Source organism: Canis lupus, chromosome 6 (assembly GCF_011100685.1).
Source record: "Canis lupus familiaris isolate Mischka breed German Shepherd chromosome 6, alternate assembly UU_Cfam_GSD_1.0, whole genome shotgun sequence".
NCBI classification, from domain to species: Eukaryota; Metazoa; Chordata; class Mammalia; order Carnivora; family Canidae; genus Canis; species Canis lupus.
The window spans coordinates 928,796-947,841 of record NC_049227.1 but is presented as its reverse complement, the minus strand read 5'-3'; the positions used below and the strand labels follow the sequence as shown (position 1 = coordinate 947,841).

The following is a 19,046-nucleotide window of genomic DNA, read 5'->3' as shown; positions in this document are numbered from 1 at the left end:
CTGGAGGGTGAAAACCACTATTTATGGAATTGCTAAATAGAGGAACATACCACTACTGGAAAAGAAATTCTATGTTATACAAGGAAAAAGATAAAAAAAAAAAAAGATAGGAGAGACATTAATTCTCATAATCTTCAGCTTTACTGTTAATTATTTGCAAGAGACTGGAGGTACAAGGAAAGACTAAGAGGTTTTAAATCACTCCCCTCTAAGCTCCAATACTTTGTGAGTTTGAAGGCAGTTTCTCAAAGCCTATGTATCAAACAGGGATTGCCTTCTCACTTCCACCTTCACCCTCTCTAGCAGGCCTTCCAGGTCTGTGTTACTGTACTGCTTTTGATTCACTCAAAGAAAAGCACTTAATAAAGTCTAAAAGAAATACATATGGGGGATCCCTGGGTGGCTCAGCAGTTTAGCGCCTACCTTCCGCCCAGTGCGTGATCCTGGATTCCCAGGATCCAGTCCCACATTGGGCTCCCTGCATGGAGCCTGCTTCTCCCTCTGCCTGTGTCTCTGCCTCTCTCTCCCTCTGTCTCTCATGAATAAATAAATAAAATCGTTTAAAAAAAGAAATACATATAAAAATGTGAGCTCCAGATATTTATTTTTTATTTATTTCTTTTTTGAGCTCCACAAATTTATTTTTAATTTTTTAATTTTTTATTTTTTTATTTTTTTATGAGAGTCACACACACAGGAGCCTGCTTTGGAGGTAGGGGGATCTTTGTTATGTCATCATAATAGAAAGTTCAGCAACCCTGTCACTTGCAGTTATACACAAAGTAGAAAATGAGGCAAATGAACTGGATGGTCCAGCTAAGGAGATTTCCAAGCAAAGTGTTGAAGGTGGCCAAGTTTTTCTTGATGATTATAATAAAATGCAAGACAAGAGAGAAAATGAGGAAAGGATTATTTTTGTTTTTGTTTAAAAAAAAAGCCAGGAGTTGATAGTTTTGAAATTAGGTGTGAAAATTCTCAGCCTTGGCATCTTCAATGTGAGCAGTTATGGCACTGTCACATTTGTTTCACTGATTATCACCTTCTTTGCTTTGAACTCTCCTGCCTCCGTCTTAGGAGGACCCTTGTGATTACACTGAGACCATCATATAATACAGGATACACTTTTAGTTCCTTAATTATATCTGCAAAGTCCCCTTTGCTGTGTAAGGTAACATATTCAGATTTCAGATATTAGGACATGGAAATCTTTAGGGGCCATTCATTTTCAGGCTACTACAAGTAAGCAACAGATAACTAAGGCATAATACTTAGAATTTCTACAGTTTATAACTGGGAACACAGAGATGAACAATGTACTATAGAAAAGATAGCTGTATTTGTATTGCTCCTTACACACAACAAAAAGCCCATATATGTTCTTTAAATTTTAAAACCATGGGTTATGTAGAAGAATGCTCTTATTTCTAGAACAGTATGCTGAAGGAGCACAATATCTGTAACTTTCAAATAATTCAACAGCAGCAGCAGCAAAAAAAAAAAAAGTATCTGTGTACATGTATATGGAGAGAGAGGAGTAGATGAAGCAACTATGGCAAAATGTTAAGTACTGAATCTATGTTAAAGGTAGAAGATGTTCTTCAAATTTTTCTCTAAGTACGAAAAAGGTAGGGAAAATCAGGGCATCAAAACATTTTTCAACATGACAACTATATGAACTTTACAAAGCTCATTGGATTATAAAAAATACACATTTTGTGTACGGGCTGAAACTGAGGATTACACTCAGGGGTTGGCATACTACTCTGTAAAAGGTTAGTGGGTACATACTTTAGGGTTTGTGAGCCATACAGTTACCTTCCTAACTACTCAATTTTGTAGCTGTAGTGCAGAAATGGACATAGACAATATATAAATAAATGAACATAGTTAGCTATGACAAAACTTTATTTACAAAGGCAGATGGCAGACCAATCCCTGCTTTAACTCAAAACCTTCTTTCAAAACAAGAGAATTTTAAACAAGTTCCAGAAACACGTACTAATAATGACCATATTATGTGCTAAGCACTATATCAGGCACTGCTGACTTTAGGTGTTGCTTTTGCTTATTATTTTCTTCATAATGTGTGTGTGTATGTGTGTGTACACAAAGGTTAAAAGATTAGTCTCACAACCCCTGGTTGTGAATTCAAATTTCACTGTAAACTCAAATCTAATTTATTCCTCCTTCTTTCTGTAAACCCACTGTAAACTCTATAATATAATCCACCATTCCTTTTTTCTTTTCTTCCTTTTCTCTTTCTAATTCCAGTCAAATGAACAAAACTGGATTAATCATAATCCTTAGTCGATGGCAAACTTTCATCATTGGTCTATGTTTGGCCTGCTGTTATTTATCCTGTAATGTAATTCATTGTTTTTAATAATGTAATAAGTATCCCTCTTGAGAAATTATGACTTGCTATTTTCACATTCAGAAAAAACACAATTCCAGCCAGATATGATAATACAGGAAGGAATCCAGATTTTGAAATTTACATCCTTATTCCCACTGGGCTCTTGTGGCTTATTAGAAATTTATTATCTCTAAAACACAAATATGAACCAGTTGATAACATGTATGTTTACAGATTCTCATTTGTCTTAAAATATTTTGGCAGCTTTGCAAATCTCAGATTGGGTTTTTGTAGAGCTTCATGGTCTTGTGCTGCCTAGAAACAACTAGATAAATGTTATTAATATATTCTATATCAAGAAAAAAATTAATCATCTCAGAAGCATGATCTTCTGGGGCACTTGGGTGGCTCAGTGGCTGAGCTTCTGCCCTTGGCTCAGGTCATGATCCTGGGGTCCTAGGATCAAGTCCCGCATGGGGTTCCCCTCAGGGAGCCTGCTTCTCCCTCTGCCTGTGTCTGCCTCTCTCTGTGTGTCTCTCATGAATAAATAAATAATTTTTTTTTAAGATTTTATTTATTTATTCATGAGAGATACAGAGGGAGAGGCAGAGACACAGGCAGAAAGAGAGGCAGAGAGAAAGAAGTAGGCTCCATGCAGGGAGCCCGACGTGGGTCTCGATCCCAGGTTTCCAGGATCACCCCCTGGGTCGAAGGCAGGCGCCAAACTGCTGAGCCACCCAGGCATCCCAATAAATAAAATCTTAAAAAAAAAAAAAAGAAGCATGATTTTCTACTCTAACAATGTTTTTAAGAAAAAGACATGTTTCAGTGTATTGATTCTTAAGTGAAGTTTGATAAGGTGGATTGGAATGTGAATTGAATTGGCAAAGTGTAATAACTGAAACAGGAACCTATTTCTATTATATAAAGTAGTATAAATACAGCAAATTTAGCATTAAGACTTTGATTTCCTGGGAAAAAAGTTAAGCTTGCAGGATGATTAAGAAATCATAACATTTGAAAAAAAAAAAAAAAAAAGAAATCATAACATTTGACCACAAGACACTTATTCAGACAAAAATGTAAAATCATTTCCATTCAAAGGTAATGGTACCAAACTGAATTTTCAGAACACTGAAAGATAGTTAATACATACAAGTACAGTCAATACTGTGCCTTCGTGGCATCCTAAGTCCCTTACTTTATGGCAGTTATCACACTAAATTATAGCTAATTACAGTTCTATCTTCACCATATTTCTTGGAGAGAGAGTCAATCATCTTTATATCCTAAATATAGGAACAAATGAACAGTTGGATGAAAAAAGGAATAAATGAGATCCTTTCACAGTGGTCTCCACTTTTATAGATAAAGGACTGAGAATAGTTTCTGAGGCCAACTTACTGTAAAGATTGAACACAGAGAGAAAGAAAAAAAATAACTCTAATGGGACTTCCTGATTTGAACCAACTGAACCCTCAGGGCTAAATATGGTATTACTTTATAGAATGTTGTCATTCATTCTATCATTCTATTCAATCCTACTCCTAGAAATAAAAGAACTTAAGAATTTAAAATTATTATTTGATAAAAACATTAGATAGGGGATGCCTGGGTGGCTCAGTGGTTGAGCGTCTGCCTTTGGCTCAGGTCATGATCCTGGGGTCCTGGAATCATGTCTTGAATCAGGCTCCTAGTAGGGCCTGCTTCTCCCTCTGCCTATGTTTCTGCCTCTCTGTGTCTCATGAATCTTAAAAACAAATTAGATAGCTTAACAAAAAAAAAGTATTCTCTTTTGCATAATTGCATTTTGAAATGTTCAAAAAGGAACCAACTGGTGACAGGTGGCAAAGAAAAAAAAAAATGGTAGACTATCTAAGAAATTCTCCCTGGCTCCAATATTAGCAAAACTTAAGTAAGAGAAAGAAGAATACATTTTCCAAGACCTCTAATCACAATATTTTCTTTCTTGTCTGGAAGATCATTCTAGAAAAATCAAATTATAGATATAAGTGCTTTGCTTCATTTTCCTTTTTAAAAATGGTCATGGGGGATCCCTGGGTGGCGCAGCAGTTTGGCGCCTGCCTTTGGCCCAGGGCGCGATTCTGGAGACCCGGGATCGAATCCCACATCGGGCTCCCGGTGCATGGAGCCTGCTTCTCCCTCTGCCTGTGTCTCTGCCTCTTTCTCTCTCTCTCTCTCTCTCTCTGTGACTATCATAAATAAATAAAAAATTTTAAAAAAAAGGTCATGATGAAAAAGGAAAGCTAAGTGAAGACAATGACATTCCCTGTAGAGTAGAAGCCCTACAAAGAAAAACTGAGATTAAGAATAAGGTGGTATGGGGATCCCTGGGTGGCGCAGCGGTTTGGCGCCTGCCTTTGGCCCAGGGCGCGATCCTGGAGACCCGGGATCGAGTCCCACATCGGGCTCCCGGTGCATGGAGCCTGCTTCTCCCTGTGTCTCTGCCTCTCTCTCTCTCTGTGACTATCATAAATAAATAAATTAAAAAAAAAAAAAAAAAAAGAATAAGGTGGTATGTCACATCTTCACTCTGTTAAGATGTTCAGTTAAACTAGATTTAAGAGCTAGGAATCAGTATTGAGGCAGAAGGATAATGTTAAAAGTTGTTTGTTCCCCCAAAATTAATTAATTAATTAATTAATTATTCATGAGAGACACAGAAAGACAGACAGACACACACACACACACACACACACACACTCAGAGGCAGACACACAGGCAGAGGGAGAAGCAGGCTCCATGAAGAGAGCCTGATGAAGGACTCAATCCCAGCACCCCGGGATCACGCCCTGGCATCTATGCTCTATTTGGCTGCCCAGTATTTGAATGTCTTTTCCACATTTATTAATTGCCTCACCTCATGAGTCTTGGTGGGAGATAAATCTTATCTCTATATAAAAATTGAAACAGGGATGCCTGAGTAGCTCAGCAGTTGAGCATTTGCCTTTGTCCCAGGTCGTGATCCTGGGGTCCTAGGATTGAGTTCTGCATCAGGCTCCCCACAGAGCCTGTGTCTCTGCCTCTCTCTGTGTCTCTCATTAATAAATAAAATCTTAAAAAAAAAACCCTGAAATTAACAAATACTTGTCCCTGCTTCATTATCCCCTTCAGTATAATTATTAATAATTTTTAAAAGTAGGCTCTGTGCCCAACATGGGTCTTAAACTCATGACCCCTAAGGTCAAGTCTCACACTGCACTAAGCAAGCTAGGTGTGCCATTAATAATAATTATTAATAGATGATTACTTCATTAATTAAAAAAATTCATGGCTATATGCTGGTCAAATTTTCCTGATATGTATTCCTTTTTGATTTATTACTCATTTTTGAAAGAGAGGAGTTGTTTATATGTCAAATATTTACAAGAGGTTCATACTGGGGAAGCCCCAGGGTCACATTATAGCTTGGTAGCAATTCTCTTTAGGTTGTATAGGAGAACTGGTTGTTTTTTTGTTTTTTTTTTTTTAAGATTTATTTATTTATTCATGAGACACAGACTGAGAGAGAGAGAGGTAGAGACACAGGCAGAGGGAGAAGCAGGCTCCTTGCAGGGAGCCCGATGCAGGACTCGATCCTGGATCCCAGGATCTGACCTGAGCCAAAGGCAGGCGCCCAACCACGAGTCATCCGAGTGTCCCGAGAACTGGGTTTTCTACCTTCATTTCTCAACAACTAACCAAGATGATTGCTGACTCTTTCCTTCAACCCACTTCACAACAGACAGCACTGTACAAAAATGGCTTATACACACTGTGTTCAGTCTCTTCCCTCCCTGCTTCATGATATTTCACGTCAAATCCCATCTAGGGAGTACTGGCACTTGGCTATGTACTGTTCTTGTTACAGACAAGAAACTGTTGGTTTTGCCCTTGAGCTTGCCAATTCTGTGGAAACCTGTGTTCTTCCGTAATGTACCCACACTGGAGGTCCTGTCACCTTTACTTGACCTTCACTGCACTTGATCATCCTCAATGTGTCTTCTCATTTCTATTTGCTCTTCATTGCACTTGATGCTCTTCCTCTGTGTCTTCTTGTTTGGGCCTGCAGATTTCTCCAAGTGTCAAACACAGGATCTTTGTCTCCACTGCTTGTTATGGTTATTGTTTTTAGATGATTACAAGATGAAGAGAAAATGGCTATCTTTTCAGCATTTAAAAACTGAACTCCTCTCTTTTGAGGAAGACGTGGTGGCAGCTACAGCAGAGCTCTGGGCACCCCACTCCTGCTCCTGAGTCCCCACTGGTCGCTCTCCCAGGAACAAGTTGGTCAGGAAGCTGTGCGCAGTCAGCCATGGCTTTTAAAGACACAGGAAGGCACCCATGGAACCAGAGGTGGCTATTCACAGAATTAGAATTACTCTAATCAGCTGCAACATAAAATCTCTGGAGAAGGTATGGGCCAACTTGGTCAGAGGCACAAAGGATACAAATCTCAAAGTGAAAGGACCAGTTCGGATGCCCCCAGGACTCTAAGAATCCATGTAAGAAAAACTTGTGGGGAAGGCTCTAAGATTTGGGATTATTTTTAGATGAGAATCCATGAGTGACTCACTGATTTGCACAATCCTTCTGAGACTATCAAACAGATTACTTCCATCAGTATTGAGCCAGGGGTTGAAGTCACCATTGTACATGCCTGCATCAATCTTTTTAAATAAATTATCAGTTGTTAAAAAAAAAAACAAAAAACCTTGAAATCCAGAGATCTTTTTTCCCCCAATTTTAAGTAAAATTTAACTAAAGTACAACATATTATGGAAAATGTGCAAATTATGATTGAACAGCTCTTGAAATTTTACAGAACGAACACAGATTAAGAAATAGAAAATGACCCACCATCTTATGTCTCCCTCTAGTCATAACGTGTCTTCTGACAGTAAGAGTAACTTTGAACTTAATGAAAATGGAATCATAGCCTACCCCTGATAATCTGCTTTACTTTCTATTTCTATGAACTTGCCTATCCTATCTAAGCACAAATAGAATCATATAACATTTGTCCTTTTGTATTTGGCTTATTTCCCTTAGCATAATGTTTTCAGTTGAAATCGAAGTTTGAGTAGGTATCAGAATTTCATTCCTTTTTAAAGCTGAATAATATTCCATTGTATGTATACACCACCTGTTTATCTACTCATCCATCAATGGATGTTTGGGTTGTTTCCACCTTTTGGCTATTGCAAATAATGCTGTTATGAACAAATACAAATGTACAAATAATCTGTACACCAATCTTACAAATAATTGAAAGTCCTTCCTTTCAATCCTTCTGGATATATACCTAGAAATGGAATTGCTAGGTTATGTGGTAATTCTATGTTTAACTTTTTGATGAACTATTAAAAGTGACTGCATCATTTTATGTTCGCACCATTCATGCATGGAGGTTCTAATTTCTCTTACATCCTCGCCAACATCTGTAATTTTCTTTAAAGATTTTTTTAAAAATATTTTATTTATTTATTTGAGAGAGAGAACTGAAGGGGGGCTTGGGAGGAGCAGAGGGAGAGGGACAAATAGACTCCACGTGGAGTCCAATGTGGGGCTCAATTCCATGGCCTTGAGATCATGTCTTGAGCCAAAATCAAGAGTTGGATGCTTAACTGACTAAGCCACCCAGGTGACCCTCCTTTTCTTTCTCTGAAACATAGCCATCCTAATGAATGTGACGGGGTATCTTCTGGTTTCAGTATGCATTTCATGCAAATGATACTGAACATTTCATTTTAATGGTTTTTAATTCCTGCATATCATATTTTGACACCATAAAAAAAAAAAAAAAACCCTCCCAGAAAACAATTTCCTGGCTGGAGAGAGACTGCCCCTCCAGGTCTCGCCAATTCTTACAGACAGCAAAGGACCCAGCTCAAAGTATGTCTTTGATATACATACTAAGCAACCCAGGGCCTAAACTCCTCTATCTAGTCCCTATACCCCAAAAGACAGTATTCCTCTGACTTAATCATCCTGGGATCAGGCGTCAGGCAAGTGCAACCATCTGGAAGCCCATATACTACTAAAATAAGTTAAACTAGCCAATCCTAAACTGTTCACCCTGCCCTGTCTTGCCTTTCATTTGGAAACCCCCAATAAAGACTCTGGCCTAACCCCTCCCCTTGCTCCTATCTTCTGTCCCTAACCACCTTGGTAGCTTTTCCACATAGCCCTGCATGGGATGCCATGACTTCTATCTGTAGGACCTGTAAATATAATAAACTTTGTTTTCCTAAGCCTCTTCTCAAACTCTTCTTATGGACACATCTGACTGACATCTCATAAAAAAATATAAGCCAAGCATCTTTTCATATGTTTATTGGCCATTTGTGTTAATCTTCTTTGGAGAAATACTAAGGCCTTTGTCCATTTTGTGTTTAACTTTTTGAGGAACTGCCAGTCTGTTTTCCAAAGTTATTGTACCATTTTATATTCCCACCAGCATTGTATAAGGATACTAATGTATCCACATACTTGGAAAAACATTACTAAATATTTTTTTGTTTTCATTATGGTAAAATATATTACAAAATTTCCCATTTTAACCATTTAAATTTTAAAAAATTTTAATTCTGGGGTAGTTAACACACAGTATATTAGTTTCAGGTATACAATATAGTGATTCACCAGTTCCATACCATTTTAACCATTTTAAAGTATATAGTTCAATGGCATTAAGTGCATTCACACTGTCGTGCAGCTATCTCCACAATCCATTTCAAGAATTTTTTTATCATCCCTTACTGAAACTCTGTATCTATTAAATAATAATATCTATTAAGGGCAGCCCCGGTGGCTCAGCGGTTTAGCGCCGCCTGCAGCCCAGGGCCTAATCCTGGAAACCCAGGATCGAGTCCCACATCGGGCTCCCGGCATGGAGCCTGCTTCTCCCTCTGCCTGTGTCTCTGCCTCTCTCTCTCTCTCTCTTTCTGTGTCTCTCATGAGTAAAAAAAATAAATACATAAATAAAAATAAAATAAAAATCATATTTAAAAAAAATATCTATTAAATAATAGATAATCCCTTCATTCCTCCAGTCCCTGATAGCTACTGTTCTACTTTAGTTTCTATTATTTGACTATTCTAAGTACCCCGTGTAAGTAGAATCATACAATATTTGTCCTTTTGTTATCTGGCTATTTCACTTAGCCCACTTAGCATAATGTCTGCCTTCAAGATGGCAGCATGTATCAAAATTCAGTCCATTTTAAGGAATTTCATTCCACTGTATGTATATAGTACATTTTATTTATCCATCCATCCATCCATTTTTTCTATTTTATTTATTTGTCCATCTGTTGTTGTTCAGACCTTTTGGCTATTTTGAAAATGCTGCTCTGAACGCTGGCATACAAATAGGAGTATCTGCTTTCATATATTTTGAAGAACTACCGTACTGTTTTTCATATATTTTTATTATAGGCATCTTAGTGGATGTGAAGTAGTATCTAATTGTGTTTTTGATTTGCATCTCCCTAATGATTAATGATATTAAGCATCTTTTCATGTGTTTATTAGCTACCTCTGTATCTTTCTTTTTAAGATTTATTTATTTGAGAGAGAGAGAGGAAGAGAGAGTGGGGGAGGGACAGAGGGAGAGAATCTTCAAGCAGATTCCCCCCTGAGCATGGAACCCAACTCAGGGCTCAATCTCACGACCTACAAGATCATGTCTTGAGCTGAAACCAAGAGTAGGATGCTTAACCAATCGAGTCACCCAGGTGCCCCTATTTCTATATCTTCTTTAGAGAAGTGTCCACTCTTTGCCCATTTTTTTTTTAAATTTTTATTTATTTATGATAGTCACAGAGAGAGAGAGAGGCGCAGAGACACAGGCAGAGGGAGAAGCAGGCTCCATGCACTGGGAGCCCGATGTGGGATTCGATCCCGGGTCTCCAGGATCGCGCCCTGGGCCAAAGGCAGGCGCCAAACCGCTGCGCCACCCAGGGATCCCCTCTTTGCCCATTTTTAAATTGGATGATGTGAAATCTCATTATAGAGTCATAGAATTCTTTATATATTCTAGACTCTAGCATCTGGATATTCTATGTGTTGTCTTTTTACTTTCTTGATGGCATTATTTACAGCACAAAGGTTTTTAACTTCAATGCAGTCCAATAACTACAAAACTAATGTCACATATAAAGCTATAAATATTTATTCCTATGTTTCTTCTACAAGTTTTACAGTTTTAGCTCTTACATTTAGGTCTATAATTCATTTTGAGTTAATTTCTGTGTACAATATTACGGGATCCAATTTCAGTCTTTGCGTGTCGACATCCAGTTGTCCTAGTACCATTTGTTGGAAAGACTATTCTTTTCCCATTGAATTGTCTTGGCATGCTTTTTTTTTTTTTTAAGATTTTATTTATTTATTTATTTATTCATAAGAGGCACAGAGAGAAGCAGAGACATAGGCAGAGGGAGAAGCAGGCTCCCTGTGGGGGGCCCAATGTGGGACTCAATCCCAGACCCCAGAATCATGACCTGAGCCCAAGGCAGATGCTCAACCACTGAGCCACCCAGGCACCCCATCTTGGCAATCTTTTTGAAAAACGATTAACCATAAATGGTAGGGTTTATTTATGTCATCTTATACCTTTTTTTTTTTTTTAAGATTTTATTTATTTATTCATGAGAGACACACAGAGAGAGGCAGAGACACAGGCAGAGGGAGAAGCATGCTCCATGCAGGGAGCCCGACAGAACTCAATCCCGGGACTCCAGGATCAGGCCCTGGGCTTGAGGCGGTGCTAAATCGCTGAGCCACCCAGGCTGTCCATCTTATACCTTTTTAATACATTATCTTTCTGCTTAAATCAGCCTGAGTTGGTTCCTGTTGCTTGAAACTAAGAACTTCATATTGGGAATGAGAAACTGTAATATAAAGTTAAGAGGTAGGATCGTCAGAGAGTACTAGTAGGGACCCCACAAGACCAAACAGGGAATGTGAAACTTTTTGTAGCAACTTCAGTCGTTTTAGGTTAAACACTATCAAATATTGTAACTTAGGACACTGATCATGTCCCTATGGAGGTTATATGTAACACTGGGGAAAGTTAAAGTCCAGATGTTGGTATTTGTTGATGAATTTTTTTAGTCTTCGGTAAATCCTGCCATCAATAAATATTTGAAAGTAAAAACAGCTCTGTTAAGGCCAAATTGAAACTGAAGGTACAATAATTTGGACATTTTCTGGATTGAAAAAGTCAAATTCTGTATATCAAGTTAAAGTAAGTGTATGTAGAGGGAGTGAAGACTTGGAAAAAAAAAAAAAAGCAAAAGCCTAATGTAGGCCTTTCTAAATATTGTTAAGAATTCTCCACCAAACAAAAAGATAAGTCTGGGGGCAAAGACTAAATTTTGAGTTTTGCCTTTTCAATCCGAGGCTATTTTTATTTTATTTTATTTTATTTTATTTTTTTTTTTAAATTTTTATTTATTTATGATAGTCACACACAGAGAGAGAGAGAGAGAGAGGCAGAGACACAGGCAGAGGGAGAAGCAGGCTCCATGCACCGGGAGCCCGACGTGGGATTCGATCCCAGGTCTCCAGGATCGCGCCCTGGGCCAAAGGCAGGCGCTAAACCGCTGCGCCACCCAGGGATCCCCCGAGGCTATTTTTAAAAAAACTTTCTCAGAGCCAAGGGCATGGGCAGAGATAGAAGACTACTGCTAAGAGACAAGAATTTCTACCATCAAAGAAACTAGATAAGCACAATGGCTGTGGTCCCTGGGATGACTAGAAGCAGAGACTGGAAGTCAACCAATCTATTTTATTTCTGTTTCACTGGCTCAACTCCAATCATATGTGATGCCTCAAACAAACCAGGTGTTCTCCTGCCTCAAAGCCTGTGCACAGACTATTCCCTCTACCTTGTATAGGCTTGCCCCCAAATATCTGGATGGAAATTCCCTTACCACCTTGATGTCTTTGCTCAGATGCATCTTCTTTTAATAAGTACTGCTCAGATTACTCTGCATAATTGTAACCTGTTCCGTCACCCATTCAACTATCTCGATCCCCCTAACCTTACATTATTTTTCCCAAAGAAATTATCATCTAATAATTTATAATTTACTTATTTGCTATAATTATTGCTTATTTTCTAGGTAAAAAGGATTTTTGTCAGTTTTGTTTCCTGGTGTCTCAAAAAAATTATGTTAATTCAATCAATGAAATGTGGTATACTAAGCTAAATTTCATATTTTGAGAAGAAAAAAAAATAGTGGGAGAATGAAATCATATGGTAAATGGTAGCATAGATATAACTGTATGGGGATCCCTGGGTGGCGCAGCGGTTTGGCGCCTGCCTTTGGCCCAGGGCGCGATCCTGGAGACCCGGGATCGAATCCCACGTCGGGCTCCCGGTGCATGGAGCCTGCTTCTCCCTCTGCCTGTGTCTCTGCCTCTCTCTCTCTCTGTGACTATCATAAATAAATTAAAAAAATTAAAAAAAAAAAAGATATAACTGCATGTATATCAACTTCTTTTTTTTTTTTTAATTTTTATTTATTTATGATAGTCACAGAGAGAGAGAGAGGCACAGAGACACAGGCAGAGGGAGAAGCAGGCTCCATGCACCGGGAGCCCGACGTGGGATTCGATCCCGGGTCTCCAGGATCGCGCCCTGGGCCAAAGGCAGGCGCCAAACCGCTGCGCCACCCAGGGATCCCTGTATATCAACTTCTATTTCTACAATGAAGGCTTAAAAAAGTTATTTTATATTTTTAGACTATCCCACAAAACCATCCAAATTTACCAAAGATTGAACATAATAAACTCCTAAATGTAAGAAAAACAAATCGTTCCTCATTAGAGATAAATTCAACTTATACTCTTCTATTCCTATAGCCCAATCAGAAAATATTATTGCTTTGCTGAATTTGGGAAGTTTAATGTCTTCCTCTCAATTGTTTGTGCAACAAGTATTTCTTGGTTAGGAGAGATACTATCCTAGGTATTCATCACACTGTGGTAACGTTTACCAGGTCCTTGTGCCCAAGGTATTTATATTCATGTTCCTTAAAAACATCACTTCTAAGAAAGTGGTAAATATTTGTGCTGCTCACCAATATATCCAGCCCTCCTTTCCTCTGGCACATGAGAGGCACACTTCCCTATCTCTTGAAGTTAGCCAGGACCACTTGATGTCAGTCATGGCTTTTATTAGCAAAACATTGAGGAATCATGTATGACATTTCTAAGAGGAAGCATTTAAGACTTTGTGCACGATTCTCCATTCCCCCTCTCTCTTCCTCTGAACATGTTGATATAGAGGTGCCAAAGATCAAAGAAGCCTGAATGTTGAGACAACACATGGGACATGCCCGAGAGTAGCCTAGATTCCAGAAAATATTTAAAAAGTGACAAATTTATTTTGGCTAAGTCCCCTGAAGTCTGGATGGGAGAATATACAAACTACTTTCCACTGTAATATCTAAGTCAGAAAAAATACTGACATCTGCCAGACATCCTTTTTAATCCAGAATAAACTACATTTTGTGGTTGCCTGAAACTGACCAGAGGTTCTCAAACTAGTTTTGAGACCCTTTCAGGGATTTCATAAAGTGAACACTAATTTTCTCTTTAGTGTAATAGTAGAGCTTTCCAGAGGCTACCTGACATGTGATATTGCAAAAGAATGAATACAAAACAGGTATGAGAGCCCATGTATCAAGTTAGACAATGAAGACATTGCAAAAATGTAAAATACTCTAATGCTTTTTGTTATAGAGTAGTTCTTTTTCATAAAACTAGGTTATATTATAATTTGTATATAATGAGTTTATTATTATTATTTTTTAAAGATTTATTTATTTATTCATTCAGAGAGAGAGAGAGGTAGAGACACAGGCAGAGGGAGAAGTGGGCTCCATGCAGGAAGCCCAATGCGGAACTCGATCCTGGGTCTCCAGGATCATGCCCTAGGGTGCAGGCGGCGCTAAACCTCTGCGCCACCGGGGCTGCCCGAGTTTATTATTTTTAAGTGTATTTTAAATATTTAGATTTTTTCAGTTTTCGTTTCTAATAAGATAAACATTGAGATGGATACACAGATATAGCATGTAAACAAAAGCTCTTTTGAGTCTGATCATTTTTAATAGTTTTGGTCCTGGGGATCCCTGGGTGGCGCAGCGGTTTAGCGCCTGCCTTTGTCCCAGAGCGCGATCCTGGAGACCCGGGATCGATTCCCACGTCAGGCTCCCGGTGCATGGAGCCTGCTTCTCCCTCTGCCTGTGTCTCTGCCTCTCTCTCTCACTGTGTGCCTATCATAAATAAATAAAAATTAAAAAAAAAAATAGTTTTGGTCCTGACCCCCAAAAATTTAAGAATTGCTTGACTAGACTATGCTTCCATTACTGAAAAGTTACTATTTTTCATATTTGTCACTCATCCTTTTCCTTCTCCATGAATTACTTTCCAGATAATACCAGAAGCTTCATAATAAATATCAATATATGTCATCAAGTTTCTGATCAAAAGTACTTTAAGTTGTAAGAATTTTGAGTTTGTATCTCTTTGAACCTAATCAGGAAAAATTATTATAGTAGAAAATACTTTTAGGGAATAGTAATCTCAGGACGGTACTGAAGATAAATTCTACAAAGTAATAATTGGTTATGAGGTCACTGGCCACTGAATTTTAGTTAATGGTGACTTGTGTTTCCATGCAGCAGTAACAATATTGCACTTATAATTGTATATTTTATAACTTAAGAACTTAATTTAGATTATCTATAATGGTTTGAATTGTTCAAATAATTTAATTCAAAGTAAATCATTCACTCAACAATGAAGACATTTATTTGATGAGCAAAGCCCTATGTTTAGCTTTATAGATATCAACAAAGATGTAAAGCAGTCATCTCTTAAATCAAATTACCAGAAAATCCATTCTAGTCCACACCAAATGCCAGCCAGGACAGAAAATAAACTTGCTGCACTGATGGCTAGTCATTTATTTCTAGCAATGCAAATTCTCAGAAATTAAGCTCAAGTAGTTCTGTGTTTTCAGAAGGGCTCTTTTGCTGCTTCACTTAATTTTTTGATGACTTAAAAAGAAGTATGGTACATATTTACATAAAACTTATCAGAATTAGTGAGGTCTGAGTGGGTCAGTGGTTGAGCATCTACCTTCAGCTCTGGGTGTGATTTCGGAGGCTTGGGACCGAGTCCCATGTCAGGGTCCCCTCAGAGAGCCTGCTTTTCCTCTGCCTGTGTCTCTGCCCCTCTCTCTTTGTCTCTCATGAATAAATAAAATCTTAAAAAAAAATGAGAATTCAAATTCTGATAGTTACATCATATCATTATATATATATTTTTTTCTCCTACCTACCACCTCTTGCATTCTGGAAATGGTATTGTAACAGATGCTGACACAAGACAGCACTAACTGGGAGACGAAGGAGAGAGGATCGAAAGGAAAAGAAAAAAAATGAAAAACTAATGATAACAATTAAGTTATATGCGGTAAATTTTTTCAAAATTCTGTTTTCTGTCTCTCCTCATTCTAATCCATATGGCTATGAGCAAGTGACTGCCTTGCTGTCCATCTGTCATGCCCAGTCTGAAAACTCAAACGTGGTACACAAGGCCATCTGAACTTTTCCTTCAACCTTACCATACAGCTTCCTCTCCTACAACTTTCTGTCCAATTGCGTCTCCAAACAACAATCTGTCATGTCCAACACAGCTTCATGTTCTCCTACCTTTCTACTAACTGTTCCCTCTGACTGAAATTCCTCTTCCAAACTTTGTCTTGGCTGGTGAACCTCTATTTAAGTCTTAAAACTCAGCTAAAATATCAGCACCACTGCAAAGTCCTAAATTGAATTAAACTTTCTAACCTCTGGGGCACCTGGGTGGTGCATTTGGTTAAATGTCGGACTCTTGGCTTCTGCTCAGGTCATGATCTCAGGGTCGTGAGTTCATGTCCACATTGTCCATGCTGGATGATAATTTCTAATATTCCAGAGCATTGGGTTGCCCTTTTTTGGGGAGTGGGGCAAAAGGAAAGGGAGAGAGAGAGAGAGAATCCCAAGCAGACTCCATGCCCAGTGTGGAGCCCACATGGGGCTCAATCACATGACCCTGAGATCATGACCTGAGCTGAAATCAAGAGTTGGATGCTCAACTGACTGAGCCATTCAGGCATCCCCTTGGTGACTCTTTTTTGTAGCCTCAATCACATTACTTTTGGAATTATTTTTTCCCCTGCTTCTCCCCCCAGTGACATTATCTTAATAGCAAAAGTCTTTATGTCATTTATCTTTAAGCACATCTTACATGGTACCTCGCAGGTACTAAATAAACTACTGAATGGAAAATTAGAGAAACAGCACACAATTATCTCAATAGATTCAGAAAAAGCACTCAACAAAATTCAACCTTCTTCATTATAAACACTCAGCAAAGTGGAAGTAACTTCATTAACATGATAGAGAGCACTTATGAAAACCCAACACCTAACATCATACTTAATGGTGAAAAACTAAGATTCCCGTTAAGATCAGGAATAAGACAAGGATGCCTACTTTTGCACTGATGTTCAATTGCACTAGAAGTCTTAGCCAGAGAAATTATACAAGAAAAAGAAAGTAAAGGCATCCAATTTGGAAAAGAAATTATTTCTATTTGCAGATGACGTAATTCTACAGGTAGAAAATCCCAAGAATCCATACATACATAAAATAGCTACTATAATTAATAAATTCAGCAATGTTGCAGGGTAAAAACAATGTTGCAGGGTGTGAAAATGAGTGTATTTAGATGAAAAAAAAAAGGAAATTAAGAATCCAAACCCATTTACAATAACATCTTCACAGAAAAACCACCTAGGAATAAATTTAAAGGGAGTAAAAGATGTCTACAGTAAAAACAACCAAACACTGAAGAAAGATATTAAAGAAGACACAATTACGTGAAAAAACATTTAAGGGACACCTGGGTGGCTCAGTGGTTGAGTGTCTGCCTTTGGCTCGGGTCCTGATCTCGGGTCCTGGGATCAAGTCCCACATCGGGCTCCCTGCAGGGAGACTGCTTCTCCCTCTGCCTGTGTCTCTGCCTCTCTCTGTGTCTCTCATGAATAAATGAATAAAATATTTTTTAAAAACATTTAATGTTCATAGATTAGAAGACTTAATATTCTTAAGATGGCACTATTCTCCAAAGTGATCTGCAAATTTAATGTAATCTCTATCAAAATCCCAATGGCTTTGTGTGTGTGCATGCACGGGAACATGTGTGTAAATGGAAGAGTTAATCATCATATTCATATGAAATTGCAAGGGACCCTGAAAAGCTAAAACAATACTGAAAAAGAATAACAAAGCTCAAGAACTCAAACAGATCTCAAAACTCATTCCAAAGTTACAACAATCCAACATTGGTACTGGCACAAGGACAACCATATAGCCAACAGAATGAAATTGTGGCTCAAGAAATAAACCCAAACATCTATGGACAACTGATTTTTCACAAGAGTACCAAAACCATTCAATGGAGAAAAGAATAAGCTCTCCAACAAATAGTGCTAACTAGATATGCAAAAACATGAAATTGGAACCCTACTTCATTAATGAAAATTAGCTCATAATGGATAAAAGGTCTAAATATAAGAATTAAAATTATAAAACTAGGGCAGCCCCGGGTGGCTCAGTGGTTCAGTGCCACCTTCAGTCCAAGGCATGATCCTGGAGACCCGGGATCAAGTCCCACGTCGGGCTCCCTGCGTGGAGCCTGCTTCTCCCTCTGCCTGTGTGTCTCTGCCTCTCTCTCTCTGTCTCTCATGAATAAATAAATAAAATATTTTTTTAAAAAATTATAAAACTATCATAATGGGGCACCTGGGTGGCTCAGTTAAGCGTCTGACTTTGGCTCAGGTCATAATTTCGGGGTTATGGGATTGAGCTCTTGTTGGGCTCCGCAACCGGGGGGGAGTCTGCTTCCCCTCTCCTTCTGCCCTTCCCGCCTGCTCATGCACACACATTCTCTCTCTGAAATGAATAAATAAATCTTATAAAATAAACTATCATAAGAAAACACAGGTAAATCTTCATTACTTCAGATATGCAATGGATTATTAGATTTGACCTCCAAAGCATAAGCATCAAATGAAGAAACAAATTGGACACATACAAATTAAAACCTTTGTCCATCAAAAGATGTTATCAAGAGAATGAAAAGATAATCTATGGAATGGGAAAAATATTTGCAATCATACATCTCATAAAGGCTTGGTACATAGAATATATAAAGAACTCTTAGAACTCAACAAAATAACAACCTAATTAAAAAATGGTGGGTAGTGGATTTGAGTAGACATTTCTCCAAAGATATACAAATGGAAAACAAGTGCATGAAGAAATGTTCAAATTCATTTGAACATTAAAGAAATGCAAATCAAAAAACCACAATGAGATAATACTTTACATTTGCTAGGATGACTAGAACTTTTTTGTTTTGAAAGGAAAATAACAAGTACTGGTGAGGAGGTGAAGAAATCAGAACGTCTGCACGTCGCTGATGGGAATGTAAAATGGTATAACCACTATGTAAAAGAGTTTGGCAGTTCTCAAAAAGTTAAACATAGAATTGCCATATGAAAATTACCAGGAATTCTGTTTCTAGGTATATCCAAGAGAAATGAAAACATGTATCCACACAG

At 38.1% G+C, this 19,046-nt stretch overlaps 1 protein-coding gene and 1 pseudogene across 2 annotated transcripts in view; one reads left to right on the top strand and one right to left on the bottom strand.

The window, feature by feature from the left end:
- The window catches only part of TPST1 (tyrosylprotein sulfotransferase 1), a 141,773-nt gene that overhangs the window by 16,755 nt on the left and 105,972 nt on the right, over window positions 1–19,046 (bottom strand). The gene's annotated exons all lie outside the window — the stretch shown is intronic.
- LOC106558866 lies at window positions 6,672–7,645 on the top strand (annotated as a pseudogene).